Source organism: Oryx dammah, unplaced genomic scaffold (genome assembly GCF_014754425.2).
Source record: "Oryx dammah isolate SB20612 unplaced genomic scaffold, SCBI_Odam_1.1 HiC_scaffold_24, whole genome shotgun sequence".
NCBI lineage: Eukaryota > Metazoa > Chordata > Mammalia > Artiodactyla > Bovidae > Oryx > Oryx dammah.
The window spans coordinates 43,940,986-43,955,322 of record NW_024070208.1 but is presented as its reverse complement, the minus strand read 5'-3'; the positions used below and the strand labels follow the sequence as shown (position 1 = coordinate 43,955,322).

General features: G+C 35.6%; 1 protein-coding gene across 2 annotated transcripts in view; it reads left to right on the top strand.

Annotated features, from left to right (window-relative positions):
* The window catches only part of KLHL1 (kelch like family member 1), a 500,583-nt gene that overhangs the window by 390,236 nt on the left and 96,010 nt on the right, over positions 1 to 14,337 (top strand). The window lies entirely within an intron of this gene.

Here is a 14,337-nt window from a genome sequence, read left to right as displayed (position 1 = left end):
AAAGTAAGAATGTGTGTTCAAATATAGTATTATTTTGACCAATTATCATTAACTTGAGATAAGCTGTGAACTAGTTTGGAACACATATATGTATATATATTGATGTATATATGTGTTGATATATATATATATATATATGAACATATATATAGATGGATAGATTCTTGACATTTTCCTGTGTTGACCAATGTTCATTAAACTGTTAAAAGAGTAATGTTAAGTATACCAAGATGAAATATCCTTGGTTTCCATCAATGGATGAATGCAAAAAGAAAATGTGATACATATCCATGATGAAATATTGTTCAGCCATGAAGAATAATGAAATCTTGCCATTTGCAACAACATGGATGGGCTTTGAGGGAATTATCCCTAGTGAAATAAGTTAGATGGAGAAAAATAACCATATGGCCTCACTTACATGTGGAATCTGAAAAAAAAATCATGAATTTAGAGCAAAGATTGGTTGTTGCCTGAAGCAGTGTTTTGAGGGTGGCTGAAATAAGTGAAGGAACTCAACATTAGAAATTTCCTGTTATAAAATGAGTAAGTCATGGGGATATAATGTACAGCATGGTGACTATAATTAATAATATTGTATTGCATATTTGAAAGTAGTAGGAGAATGGATCTTGAAAGTTCTCATCACATGGGAAAAAATTGCAACCGTGTCAAGGTGGATGCTAACTGAACTACTGTGGTGATCATTCTGCAAAATATATAAACATTGAATCATTATTTGTACAGGAAACTAATGTGCTGTATCAATTTTACCTCATTTTCTTAAATAAAATAAAAGCAAGGACTTGTAAAAAATATACCTAGATGAGTAGACCTCAAGTTATTCTCAGTTTTCAAAATCTGATACTCATACAGCATGTAACATTCATCTACTATGAAAAGAAAATGCACAACTATCATGGAAAGACCAGAGTAATACAATGTGGAAGAAATAACAGTTAATGTGAATTGAGAAAGCAATTAATGTGGTTTTCTCTAGCATTAGTGGATAGGCAAATCTTTGCATTTAATTGTTGCCATCTTGAAAAGTCCATGGGGAGATGGCAGAACAGATTTAGGAAAAGAGTGACTCATCAATAAGCACTAGAAATCAATATAATATGATTTAACTGATGTCCAGTAGGGAGTAACCTGGAGATGGGGTGAACGGTATTTGGATTCAGAAGTTCTAGGTGTGAGTTTTCAATCTATCATGGGATATTGGCTTGATTTGGGGCCAACAGTTAAACTATGAGCCTTCATTTCTTCATTTGCCACCAATTCAAGGTTATGAATTAGATTAAAATTGGATGATGATAATGAATGTGAAATCACTTGTATATTATAAAGTCCACAACAAATATTTGAAAAAGAGTAATATAATATAGATCCTGAATTTGTGTTTCTCATCCTGTGGATTGTAAGAAGTCCTAGTAATTTTTTGAAGACCTGAAATATGTCAGATAGTTGACTAAGTACATTTAGAATATACATTAGAAAGGTATTGAGGTCTAATTAAATTTACTGATCCAGACTTTTATAGGAAAGCAAAATCATAGAGCATTTAAAAAACAAAAATTAATGGTAGTTTAAGGTCTTCAGCACTACAATATAATTCATGTCTGCCATCATCTAAGACAAACTTTAAAAATAGCTCTGAATTAAAACAACTTACCTTTTGTTCTTCTGATTTACCTCCACTTTGATCAGTTTTCTGATTTTTATTTTATTTGCCATTGTTGGTAAATATCTTGCTTTGTGATATGCAGTGAGATTACAATATTGCCCATGTATCTCATATTATACTCCAAGTGGCAAGACGCTAAAGTAAAATTTTAATATAAAATAAAAACTAAAATAATTTAGTTGAGCTATATAGCTTTCCCCCACCTAGATTTGTTTGAAAAAAATCCTTACATGATTATATTAGAAAGCCACATGAGTTCTTTGGTTGTTAAAGTTGAAGATGTGGTCAAAAACATTTCATAGATATCAATAAATGAAGATTGATTCTTCTGCTGGATAAAATAGCAAATAAAACTGTATTCATGTTAAGTCTGTAATATCAGGGAGTAATGCATCTCTCTAGGGAATGAAGCTAATTAAGACCACAATTGCCTCAACATGCTGAGTTTTTATTTTAACATTTTGTCTGTGAAACACATAGTTCTATAAATCATGTCTTCTTTCCCACAACATTTATTTTGTATAAAATTGAATAAGTCATTCTCACAATACACTGTTTGAAAGTAAGTAGTTTTAGAAAAAATTGATAAAATAGTAATATAGCTTTGTTGATTATGGATTTTCTATATGCGATGCTTTGTGTTGTATGTTAAATATATGATAGGATTTGTTTTTGTTTGTTTAGTTTTCAACTGAGATAAAACTAAGTGTTAAAGTGTAGAATTGAGTATTTTTGAGTCTATTCACAGAGTTATGTAGTCATCACCACTATTAAACTTCAAAATATTTTTATCATCCTAAAAAGAAACCCTGTAATCAATAGCAGTCACTCACCATTGCCCCATCTGCCTGGCCCCCTTAGCAAAAATTAAACTATTTTCTGTCCTGGTGAAATTGCCAACTCAAGATAATTCATTTAAATAGAATCATATAATGTGTGTTTTTCTGATTTGTTTCCACTTTTTGGTTATTATGAATAAAACTAAAATGAACACCCATGTATGTATTTTTGTATGAATATATATGTTAAATTCTGTGGGATATGTATATATGAGAAAAGTTGTTAAATTACATGGTAGCTCCATCTTTAAATTTTGGAAGAACTGCCAAGCTATTTTCCAGAATGGCTGTTCCATTTTCCATCTCCTCAGCAAAATATGAGGGTGCCAATTTTTCCATATCCTTGACAACACTTGTTACTGTTTATTATTTTTCTATTATAATGATCACAATGTATCTCATGATTTTATAAAATTTTCTCTGAGTAATTTTGAGAAATATTTCATGGGCTTATTGACCATTTGTACCTTCTCTGGATAAATATGTATAACTTTTGTTCAGGTTATTTTTTTCTTTTATTGTTCCACTTTATATTCTATATGTGAGTTTTCTATCAGATATAATACTGCAAATATTTCATCCCATTCTATGGGTTCTAATTTAACTTTTTGATAGGACCCTTTGAAGAACAAAAACTATTGACTTACTAAAGTTAAATTTATTTTATTTTCTTCTGTTTCTTCTGCTTTTGGTGGAGTATAAGAGAAAATATTGTTTAATTGATGATCATAAAATTTATGCTAATACTTTAGAAATTTTATACTTTTGGGTCTTAAATTTAAAAACATAATCTATTGTTAATATGATGTGAGCTAATAGTTCAACATCATTTTTGCATGCTGTTTCACTGCTCTTTGTTGAAAAAAAGTCTTTCTTTTCCATTGAGTTATCTTGGTGCATCATCAAAAATTTATTGGCCATAAATATGAAGATTTATTTATAGATACTGTTCTACTCTATTAATATTCCTGCCTATACTTACACCAATACCACACTTGCCTTGATTACTGTAGCTTTGTAATAAGATTTGAAATTGGATAATTTCAGCCCTCTGACTTATGCAGGACTGTATAGTTTTTTTTGAATTTTTTATTTTTACTTTATTTTACTTTACAATACTGTATTGGTTTTGGCATACATTGACATGAATCCACCACGGGTGTACATGAACTCCCAAACATGAACCCCCAAACATGAACACCCCCCCAACCTCCCATCCCACGTCATTCCTCCGGATCATCTCCATGCACCAGCCCCAAGCATCCTGCATTCTGCATCGAACATAGACTGGCGATTCATTTCTTACATGATAGTATACATGTTTCCATGCCATTCTCCCAAATCATCCCACCCTCTCCCTCTCCCTCAGAATCCAAAAGTCCGCTCTACATATCTGTGTCTCTTTTGCTGTCTTGCATACAGGGTCATCATTACCATCTTTTTAAATTCCATATATATGTGTTAGTATACTGTATTGGTGTTTTTCTTTCTGGCTTACTTCCAGGACATGGAAACAACCTAGATGTCCATGCAGGACTGTTTAATAGCCACATATCTGTTATTGTCATACAAATTGCATATTTATACATTATACATCCATTTCAATAGAGTTTTAAAATTATTACTTTATGCATATGTCTTTATAATGACAGGAGAAAATAAAGTGCTATAAATTATTAAAAATACAGTTATTACCTTAATAAAGTTCTTTACTCTTCTTGTAAATTTATGTTCCTATCTAGAAATGTCTACAGCCTGACCCAAAGGACCCTTTTCAGGGAAGATCTATTAGCAACAAATTCCCTTTATGTTTTGTTTATTTATTTTTTAAAATCTTGATATATGATCATTTCTCCTTTATTTTTAAAGGACATAAAATTCTTAATAGTCTTTTTATGTTAACACTTTGAATATGCCATACCATGTCTTCTGGTCTCCTTGATGAGAAATGAACTGTTAAATCTTTTTGAGAATCCCTTGTGCCTGATAAGTTGCTACTCTTTTGCTATTTATAAGATTCTCACTTTGACTTTTAACAGTTTGTGATATGCCTATGTGTGCCTAGTTTTGAGTTCATCTTACTTATAGGTTCTTGAACCCAGCTATCTCCCAGCTCAACTGAGCTCCTGATAAGGCAGAGTTGTAAACTGACCACTGAAGTGTTGAAGGATTGCCCCAACATGAACACTGAGCCCCTAATCAAAGTCAAGTTTTCTTTCTCCTTTCTTCATAAACATCTTGGCAGAAGTGCCTGAAGACGACCTCTTGCCAAGACTCAGACATGGGTACCTTAGGATGAAAGGTGGTTGGGAGAGAAATGCAAATATGTGAAGATCATGATCAGCTAGATAATCTGAGTCCTTCACTGCAACTTTCTTGAAAGTTTGCAGTACTTTGGTTTTACATCAAGATTGGTGTAGGGATAATAGCTTTCCCCTATGAGACCTGCCAGGTAAAGCCTTTGTAATAGCTTATGATCAGGTTGAAAACATCATAAGTAGATTTTTAGAAAGAGCTAGATTCTTCATGACTTATCTTTCATTCCTGCTTACACAAATCCTCAAAGTCAGATAGAGATAAAAACTTATTACCTTCACAAATTTTACCTGTGCATGTGCACATAACCTTTAAGAGTACCAGGAATATGTCAATCTTTTCAAATTTCTCCAGGGACATCCTTTTCCCAGTTCTTCTGTTGTTGTTGTTGTTGTTGTTGTTGTTGTTTTCAGCTTCTTATTTGCTTTAACTGTTTTCACCACCTCAGGCTGCATTGACATTAAGTAATTGCCACTGATTTTTTTTTTTTTTCTTTACACACATTCTGGAGCATTCTCAGTAAGAAGAAGCCTTAATCAGGTGAAACAAGAAACCCTTGCAAGTGTAGGTTTTCAGAGAACTACCAGACCCATCAGAATAATAGCAATTTCCTAAGAATGAGACTTCTGAGGAATCTCCAAAATCTGTCCAGAGCCCTCCATTAGCTGATATGCTGTTAGATTTCATCACTACTTTGATCATGAGGTTGTTGGTTTTCAAGATTACTGCACAGTTAGTGAAAATGTGCTTGGAATAAAACCATAGAGCTCATTATTCTTATGTAGATTAAGCTGTTTTTATTTTTTCTTGAATAAATCTCTTCAAATATTTAATATTTTTATTTCACCTTCAGAGTTCTGATTTTGAAACATTTTGTCAGTGTTCTCATTATACTTTTATTTTGTCATTGCTGCAGATGTCAACAATAGAGATGGTTTTTATGTGGGTACAATAAGAAAAAAACTGGCTAATCCATAAGAAAAGGAGTCTTTTGAAAACATAATTGCTACTAAAACTTTACAAATGTCTTATATGGTCTAGCCATCAGCATAGGAAAACATTTTAAAATCAATGAGAATAACACTGATGTTGGCCTTTTGTCAACTATGTTGGTGAACAATGACTCTTCCCCGGAGATGGTGAAGTTAGCCACCCTTGAGAGCTAAAAGGACACATGCATAATGGACAAACATAATGTATGAAACTTCAGGCTGTACACAAACCAAAGAAAACCAACAACTGAAAAACCAATAAACATAATGTTCAGCTTATGAAATTGATTAGATGTCCTGGAACATGGCTGAAACTGAGACAGGCTTGTTAATTCAAGTGAAAAATGACACCCCTTGGAAAATCTGATAAGGACAAAAATGCTTCCAGGAAAGGTACTGGGTGCCCCAACTGACATCGTTGCTTCTACTCACTCTAGAGATCTGTGAGATAGCTCTGAGTCACTGACTTTAGCTTTTTAATCAGGAATAAGAAGTAACTCAAACTATTGTCATCTATCATGGTAGATAACGCTGCTTCAAATGGCTGATCACATGTGTGTACATTCTTAAAATAAGAAGGATATTCCCATTCAGAGTTAGTGTAAAACAAAAAGTTAAATCTGTACTCGACATTTACCAACTGATTAAATACTCACAGTTGCAGTTCAGTTCAGTCGCTCCGTCATGTCCGACTCTTTGTGACCCCATGGACTGCAGCATGCCAGGCCTCCCTGTCCACCGCCAACTCTTGAAGTTTACTCAAACTCATGTCCATTGAGTCGCTGATGCCATCCAACCATCTCATCCTCTGTTGTCCCCTTCTCCTCCTGCCTTCAATCTTTCCCAGAATCAGGGTCTTTTCCACTGAGTCAGTTATTCGCATGAGGTGGCCAAATTATTGGAGTTTCAGCTTCAGCATCAGTCCTTCCAATGACTATTCAGGACTGATTTCCTTTAAGATGGACTGGTTGGATCTCCTTGCAAACCACAACTACCTTATAATTTAGACATTTTTGCAGTTTTATGGTTTAAAAAATTATGGACCAAGTGGCCAATTAGCTTTCCCTATGTCACCCACCTTGTAAGGAAGATTTGTAGTTGTTATTTTTTTGGCTCCAAAGTCATATTTTTTCCTAATATAACATGCTATTGCCAATAAGTTAATAATAATAACAAATATTTTTATTTTTCAATTGCTAAGTCATGTCTGACTCTGAACAACCTTATATATTGCAGCATGCCAAGCTTCCCTGCCTTTCACTATCTCCCAGAGCTTGCTCAACTCATGTCTGTTGAGTCAGTCATGCCATCCAATCATCTTACCCTCTGTTACCCCCTTCACCTCCTGCCTTCAATCTTTCCTAGCATCAGGGTCCTTTCCAATGAGTCTGTTCTTCACATCAGGTGCCCAAAGTATTGGATTTTCAGCTTCAACATCAGTCCTTCCAATGAATATTCAGGGTTGATTTCCTTTTAGATTGACTGGTTTGATTTCGTTCTTGTTCAAGGGACTCTCAAGAGTCTTTGCCACATCAGTTTCAAAGTATTAACTTCAGTGCTCAACTTTCTTTATGGTCTAACTCTCATATCTACATTTGTATTGGGAAAAACATAACTTTAAGTATCAATTTTGTAGGCAAAGTGATGTCTCTGCTTTTCAATACACTGTCTAGGTTTGTCATAGCTTTTCTTTCAAGGAGCAAATGTCTTTTAATTTCATGGCTACAGTCACGATCCATAGTGATTTTGGTACCCAAGAAAATAAAATCTGCCACTATTTCTACTTTTTCCCCATTTATTTTCCTTGAAGTGATGAGACTGGATGCCATGATCTTTGTTTTTTGAATGTTGAGTTTTAAGCCAGATTTTTCAGCCTCCTCTTTCACCTTCATCCGGAGGCTCTTTAGTTCCTCTTCATTTTCTGCCATTAAAGTGACATATCTGAGGCTGTTGATATTTTTCCTGGTAATCTTGATTACAGCTTGTGAGTCATCCAGACCAGCATATTGCATGATGTACTCTGAATATAAGTTAAATAAGCAGCCTTGACCTACTCCATTCCTAATTTTGAACCAGTCCATTATTCCATGTCTGGTTCTAACTGTTGCTTCTTGACCTGCATATAGGTTTCTCAAGAGGCAGGTGAGGTGGTCTCATATTCCCTTTTCTTGAAGAATTTTCCCCTGTTTGTTGTGATCCACATAGTAAGGGCTTTAGTGTAGTCAATGAAGGAGAAGTAGATTTTTTTTTTCAGTTATCTTGTTTCTATCATCCAGAGGATGTTGGAAATTAGATCTTGTTTCTCTACCTTTTATAAAATCCAGTTTGTACATCTGGAAATTCTTGGCTCATGTACTACTGATCCCTCTCTTGAAGGATTTTGAGCATAATGTTGCTAGCATGTGAAATGAGTGCAATTGTAAAGTAGTTTGAAAATTCTTTGGCATTGCTTTTCTTTGGGATTGGAATGAAAACTGGCCTTTCCCATTCCTGTGGCCACTGCCGGGTTTTCCAAATTTGTTGGCATATTGAGTGCAGCACTTTAACAGTATCAGCTTTTAGGATTTGAAACAGCTCACCTGGAATTTCATTATTTCCACTATCTTTGCTCATAGTAATGCTTCCTAAGGCCCACTTGACTTCACACTCAGGGGTCTAGCTCTAGGTGAGTGACCACAGTATCCTGGTTATCTCAATCACTAAGATTTTTTTTTTTTTTTTTTTACAGTTCTTCCATGCATTCTTGCTTCCTCTTCTTAATATCTTTTGCTTCTGTTAGGTCCATATCGTTTCTGTCCTTTATTGTCCCATCTTTACATGAAATATTCTCTTGGTATCGCCACTTTTCTTAAAGTGATGTCTAATCATTCTATTGCTTGCTTCTATTTCTTTGCATTGTTCACTTAAGGCATTCTTATCTCACCGTCTTATTCTCTAGAACTCTGCATTCATATGGGAATATCTTTCCCTTTCTTTTTTGCCTTTCACTTCTCTTCTTTTCTCAGCTATTTGCAAGGGCTCCTTAGACAACCATTTTGCCTTTTTGCATTTCTTCTTCTTGGGATATGGTTTTGGTCACCATGCAATATTATGAACTTCCATCCATAGTTCTTCAGTCACTCAGTCACTCCAATCTACTACCTTGAATCTGTTCATCACCTCCACTATATAATCATACGGATGTGATTTAAGTCATACCTCAATGTCTTAGTGGTTTTCCCTACTTTCTTCAACTTAAGTCTGAATTTTGCAATAAGGGGTTCATGATCTGAGCCACAGTCATTTCTTGCATTGGTGGAAGAGGATATTTGCTATGGCCAGTATGTTCTCTTGACAAAACTATGTTAGCCTTTGCCCTGCTTCATTTTGTACTCCAAGGCCAAATTTGCCAGGTATCTCTTGACTTCTTACTTCTACATTCCAGTCTCCCCTGAAAAAAAGACATCTTTTTGGTGTTTGGTGGAGTTCCATGGTGGGAGCAGGGTAGTGACCAGAGCCCTGAGTTTCTAATGTGGTGGGGTAGGAGGCTATGAAGCACTTCTCACCACCTTGGGGCAGCTGGGCTTGCCAGATCTGGACAATAACTCTGAAGAGCCAGAGAAAAGGAAAGATGGTGGCCAGTTATTGGCCAGTGGTGGGCCATGTGGGTGGCAGAAAGTTCTCAGGAGAGCCAGCATCAACAGTGAGACCAAGGAGCCCTCAGTTCATGATCATCCTCCAACCTCAACTCCAGCCTTCCCTCTACCCCCTTCCCAGAAAATCCAACAGGTCCTTTGGCCAGCCCCATGTGGCACACTGACAGACACCCAGTGGTGAGTGAAGGTTTACATGCCCGAGGGCTAAAGAAGGACCAGCATTTGGACAACCAGTGTGCAGGGCATGTCTGTCCAGTTACAAACAGTGGCTGAAGGACATGTCCCTGGTAGTCAGGGCATGACAAAACGTGGCCCACTGGAGAAGAGAGTGGCAAACCACTTCAGTATTGTTGGCTCAAGAAACCCATGAACACAAAAAAAAGTCAAAAAGATATGACACTGGAAGGTGAACCCCCTAGGTCAGTAGCTGTCCAAAATGCTACTAAGGAAGGGCACAGAAACAGCTCAGGAAAGAATGAAGTGGCTGGGCTAAAGTGGAAACATTGCTTAGTGTGGATGTGTCTGGTGGTGAAAGTAAAGTCCAATGATGCAAAAACAATATTGCATAGGAACCTGGAATGTTAGGTCTATGAATCAAGGTAAATTAGGCACAGTCAAGCAGGAGATGGGAAGAATGAACATCAACATTTTAGGAATCAGTGACCTAAAATGGACTGGAATGGGCAATTTTAATTCAGATGACCATTATGTCTACTACGGTGGGCAAGAATCTCTTAGAAGAAATGGAGTAACCCTCATAATCAGAAGTGTCCAGGATGCAGTATTTGGGCACAAACTCAGAAATGACAGAATGATCTTATTTCATTTCCAAGGCAAACCATTTAGCATCACAGTAATCCAAGTCTATGCCCCAACCACTAATGCTGAAGAAGATGAAGTTGAAGAGTTCTATGAATACCTATGATATCTTCTAGAACTAACACCTAATTCGATACTCATATTTATATATATTTTTAATTTTATTTTTTAATTAAGGCTCACTCTCTCATTTTTTCCACACAGATTAAAAGACATGCACACAAAAATATCAGTTTAGTGTCTGAGTGTCTGAAACTGTTAGCATGTTTGATTGTGAAAATTTCTATAGAAAGAATTTGAGGAAGGATTCAACCAAATATTTCAGATTTGAAATACAGGCATAGATTTAGATATAGACAAATGAATAAGTATATGAATAGGTAAAGAAATTGACTAGATAGATAGATAAAGTTCTGTGTTAATTTATATACATTTCTCAATTTCACTGAGTGAAAAAGGGGAAAATGGTGATCGTTGTATGTTTCTTATTTTCATATCAATGATTTAGATATATTAAAACGATACAATTTGAATTAATAAATCAGGACCAAAAGTCTCTATGTTCTGCCATTTAAGGATTATCGGTTTTATAGGCTGGTATCCCATTTAGCCTTCCTAGCAGGAAAACCATCTATGTATATAGACTTTAGGAACTTACTACCTAATATTCAGTTCAGTTCAGTTCAGTTCAGTTCAGTCGCTCAGTCATGTCCGACTCTTTGTGACCCCATGAATCGCAGCACGCCAAGCCTCCCTGTCCATCACCAACTCCCGAGTTCACTCAGACTCACGTCCGTCGAGTCAGTGGTTCTACGGATTCACAAACCATCAAGAATTTCTGGAATAATTCAGGGATTAGAAGAGAGAGAGAAAGATATATATAATGCAACTTCTCTGAAAACACAGACATGGTTCAGTTTTAACTTAAAAAAAAAAAAAAAAAACCAAAATACCAAAAGCAAAAGGAACACAAATGTATTTGGTATTCTTTGCTAGTCACCAAAGATATTCAGTCTTGAAATAATCAGTTATATAAAAAGAGGTAAAAGTAAAAATTTTTTTTTGAATTTAAGATGTTTGTTGAAATGAAATATTAAATAGAGTTTTGAAAAAAATAATTGTAATCTCTAAAAATCAATAAGAGGAAATAAACTAAAATTATGGCAAAACAGATGAGACAAAGAAATAATCAGTATGATATTTTTATTCAGGGTAATTTTAAAAAAAGTTTTGAGAAAGTGAGAGAGAAAATAAGAAATAATCTGAGAGAATTTCTCCAAAGTATAACACATGGCCTCTGCTGACCTGAAATAAATAACCAGATATTTCTCTAACAAAGATGGGTTTCCTGGGGCCAACAAAGAATTCCTATGGTGAGCTATGTGCAAGTTCCCACATAACAAATGAAGGAGAACATTTTTATGGAGAGGAAAAGGAAGTTGGGAGGATTATAGTAAAGAGTCCATGACATTTTGTTTTCTGGATCTTTGCCAGGAAAGAAAAGGAGTCCTTCTGCTACTTTATCAGAATCTGAGAGCTCCCCTTGCTGATGTCCCAATTTTAGTTAATTGAAATTCCTGTTTGTCTTCTTCTTCTTCTTTTTTTTTTTTTTTTTTTTACATTTTCCCCTTTAATCAAAAACTTTAAAAATTAAAAATAAAAATTCAGTGTTGATCAAGAGTCACATCTAGTTTCAGATACTTTTTGTCCCTAATATCAGGAAGGACTTTCCAAGGTGTACTGTCTTATGTCAGAAGAAAAGTGCACAGATTGGAAAACTATTATGATAACATTCGAGTAACAAAGAAGAGTTGAAATCACTTTCTGTCTAAAGTCCGTATATTATCAAGATCATCATCATTGGAGCTCATCTGAAGCATTACATCATCATCATAAGTTTGGGAGACACATTTATGATAGGCCTCACCTTGATAGCTTGAAGTTGTCTCCTCAGATATTCTCTGCTTCGGTTGTAGAAAATGTTTATTTTCAGGGTACCGGATAATGTGCAGTTCCAGTCAGTGTTCAGTACTTTCTTTAGGTGTATCATATGAATCAAAGAACCTTTTCCTTGAAGTTTGTTGGCACAAGGGTTAGTTAGCAGTACCCAGAGAGTATGAAGAGAGTTTGGTATTTTCTAATTAATAAAATCTCCAGGTTGCAAGATGTAATGCTTAATGTCTTCATCTTGAGCACACTGTGAAAAGATTTATTTACCAGAACATGGTTATTTTTAATAGAAGTATTTATGATTTTGCAATACGGGAGTATCTTTTATCAGTTGTGGATCAAAAGAAATAGAAGGCAAGTATATTAAACTTCCTGTGATTATCTCACAGGGTGAGAGTTTATAAATTCCCAAAGGGGTGAATCTGAAGTTTAGAAGGACCAACAGCAATGCTCTTGGTCAAGGTGTTTGGAGGGTCTCTACAAATCTTGCCAGTTGAGCCTTCATAATATTGTTAATGCTTTGGACTTAATCAGAGGATTGAGGGTGGTAAGCAGAGCGAAATTGTTGCACAACAAGCCAAATGGGGCAGAATTATAGAAGTACCTGGCCAGGAAAATGGTTTCCTCTCTATGAAGTTTGAGAGGCATTCCCCCAGGTGTGGATATTTTCAAAAAAGGATTTTAGCAGTAGAAGAAGGTCTGTAAGCAAGGGAAGGTTTCAGTCTAGTGTGAACACATGCAAACTACAACTAAAATATATATTTATATCCATAAGACTGAGGAAGTTGTATGAAATTCATTTGCCAGAACTCAAATGGTCCATTGGAAAGTTAAAAGTTTGAGAGCAGTACATACAGGTTTCCCCAGGTTGTATGTTACACAGATGAAACAAGTGAGGTAGGCACATTTTGTAACCTTTTAAAAATTTTCCCACCAATATTGATTCATGAACACTCTTATTTTCTCAGTATACCAGTTGTTTAATGCATGTACTATTATTAAGATTGTAAATTTTAGAGTTCCTAGTAGGACTGAGTTGGTATTTAGTCCAAACCAGAGCTTTCTCTTTTATCAAACTACTAATTGAATTTTCATTGGCTGAATCCTTGCCAGGAAAGAGATTGTCTTCCTGTTGGGCTCCTCTATTGACTTCCCTGGTGGTTCAGACAGTAAAGCGTCTGCCTACAGTGCGGGAGACCCAGGTTCAGTCCCTGGGTTGGGAAGATCTCCTGGAGAAGGGAATGGCAAACCATTCCAGTATTCTTGCCACCCCCCCACCCCACAAAAAAAGGGGCCCAAAGAAATATTTGAGGTTCCCCTGGTGGCTCAGAGGTTAAAGCATCTGCCTGCAATGTAGGAAACCTGGGTTCGATCCCTGGGTTGGGAAGATCCCTTGGAGAAGGAAATGACAATCTAAGCCATTATTCTTGCGTGGAGAATCCCATGGATGGAGGAGCCTGATGGGCTACAGTCCATGGGGTCGCAAAGAGTTGGACACCACTGAGTAACTTCACTTTCTTCACTTTATTTTTACCAGGTGTGAGAGCTTCCCCTGGTGTTCTGTCAATTCTATTTTATTGAGGTTTTTATTTATTTAATTTTTCATACCTCTAGAATGAGTAGTCCAGAGGGCAATCAGAAAAATGAGTGAAAAAAGAGCAAATTCACTCTATCTGTATCAAATTGCAGAATATTAAAGATAAAGAAATAATTACATATCTCCCAAAAAGGGAAATAACACACTTAAGCTAATGAGAACATAGCCATGTATGAATAACAATTAAATAACTGCAATAAAATACCAAAGTCCACAGAAAGGGAAAGATGACCAGATTGCTGTCAGGCTTCTTAATAGCAATGCATTGTCCACAGATAATGAAAGCATTCTTCAAACTTCTGATGCATAAAGGTTTTAAACTCATTTATGTCTCGCCAAACTACTCCTCAAGCTATGGAAGGAGGAAAAAAAAAAAAAGACATCTTCAGACATTTTGATTCTGCTGATTTCAGCAAGGATATGAACCTCAAAATCTATTCTCAAAACAATACTGAAAAAAGAAAGAGGCATCTTAAGAAAAAATAACCTTCTAATGTTAGGA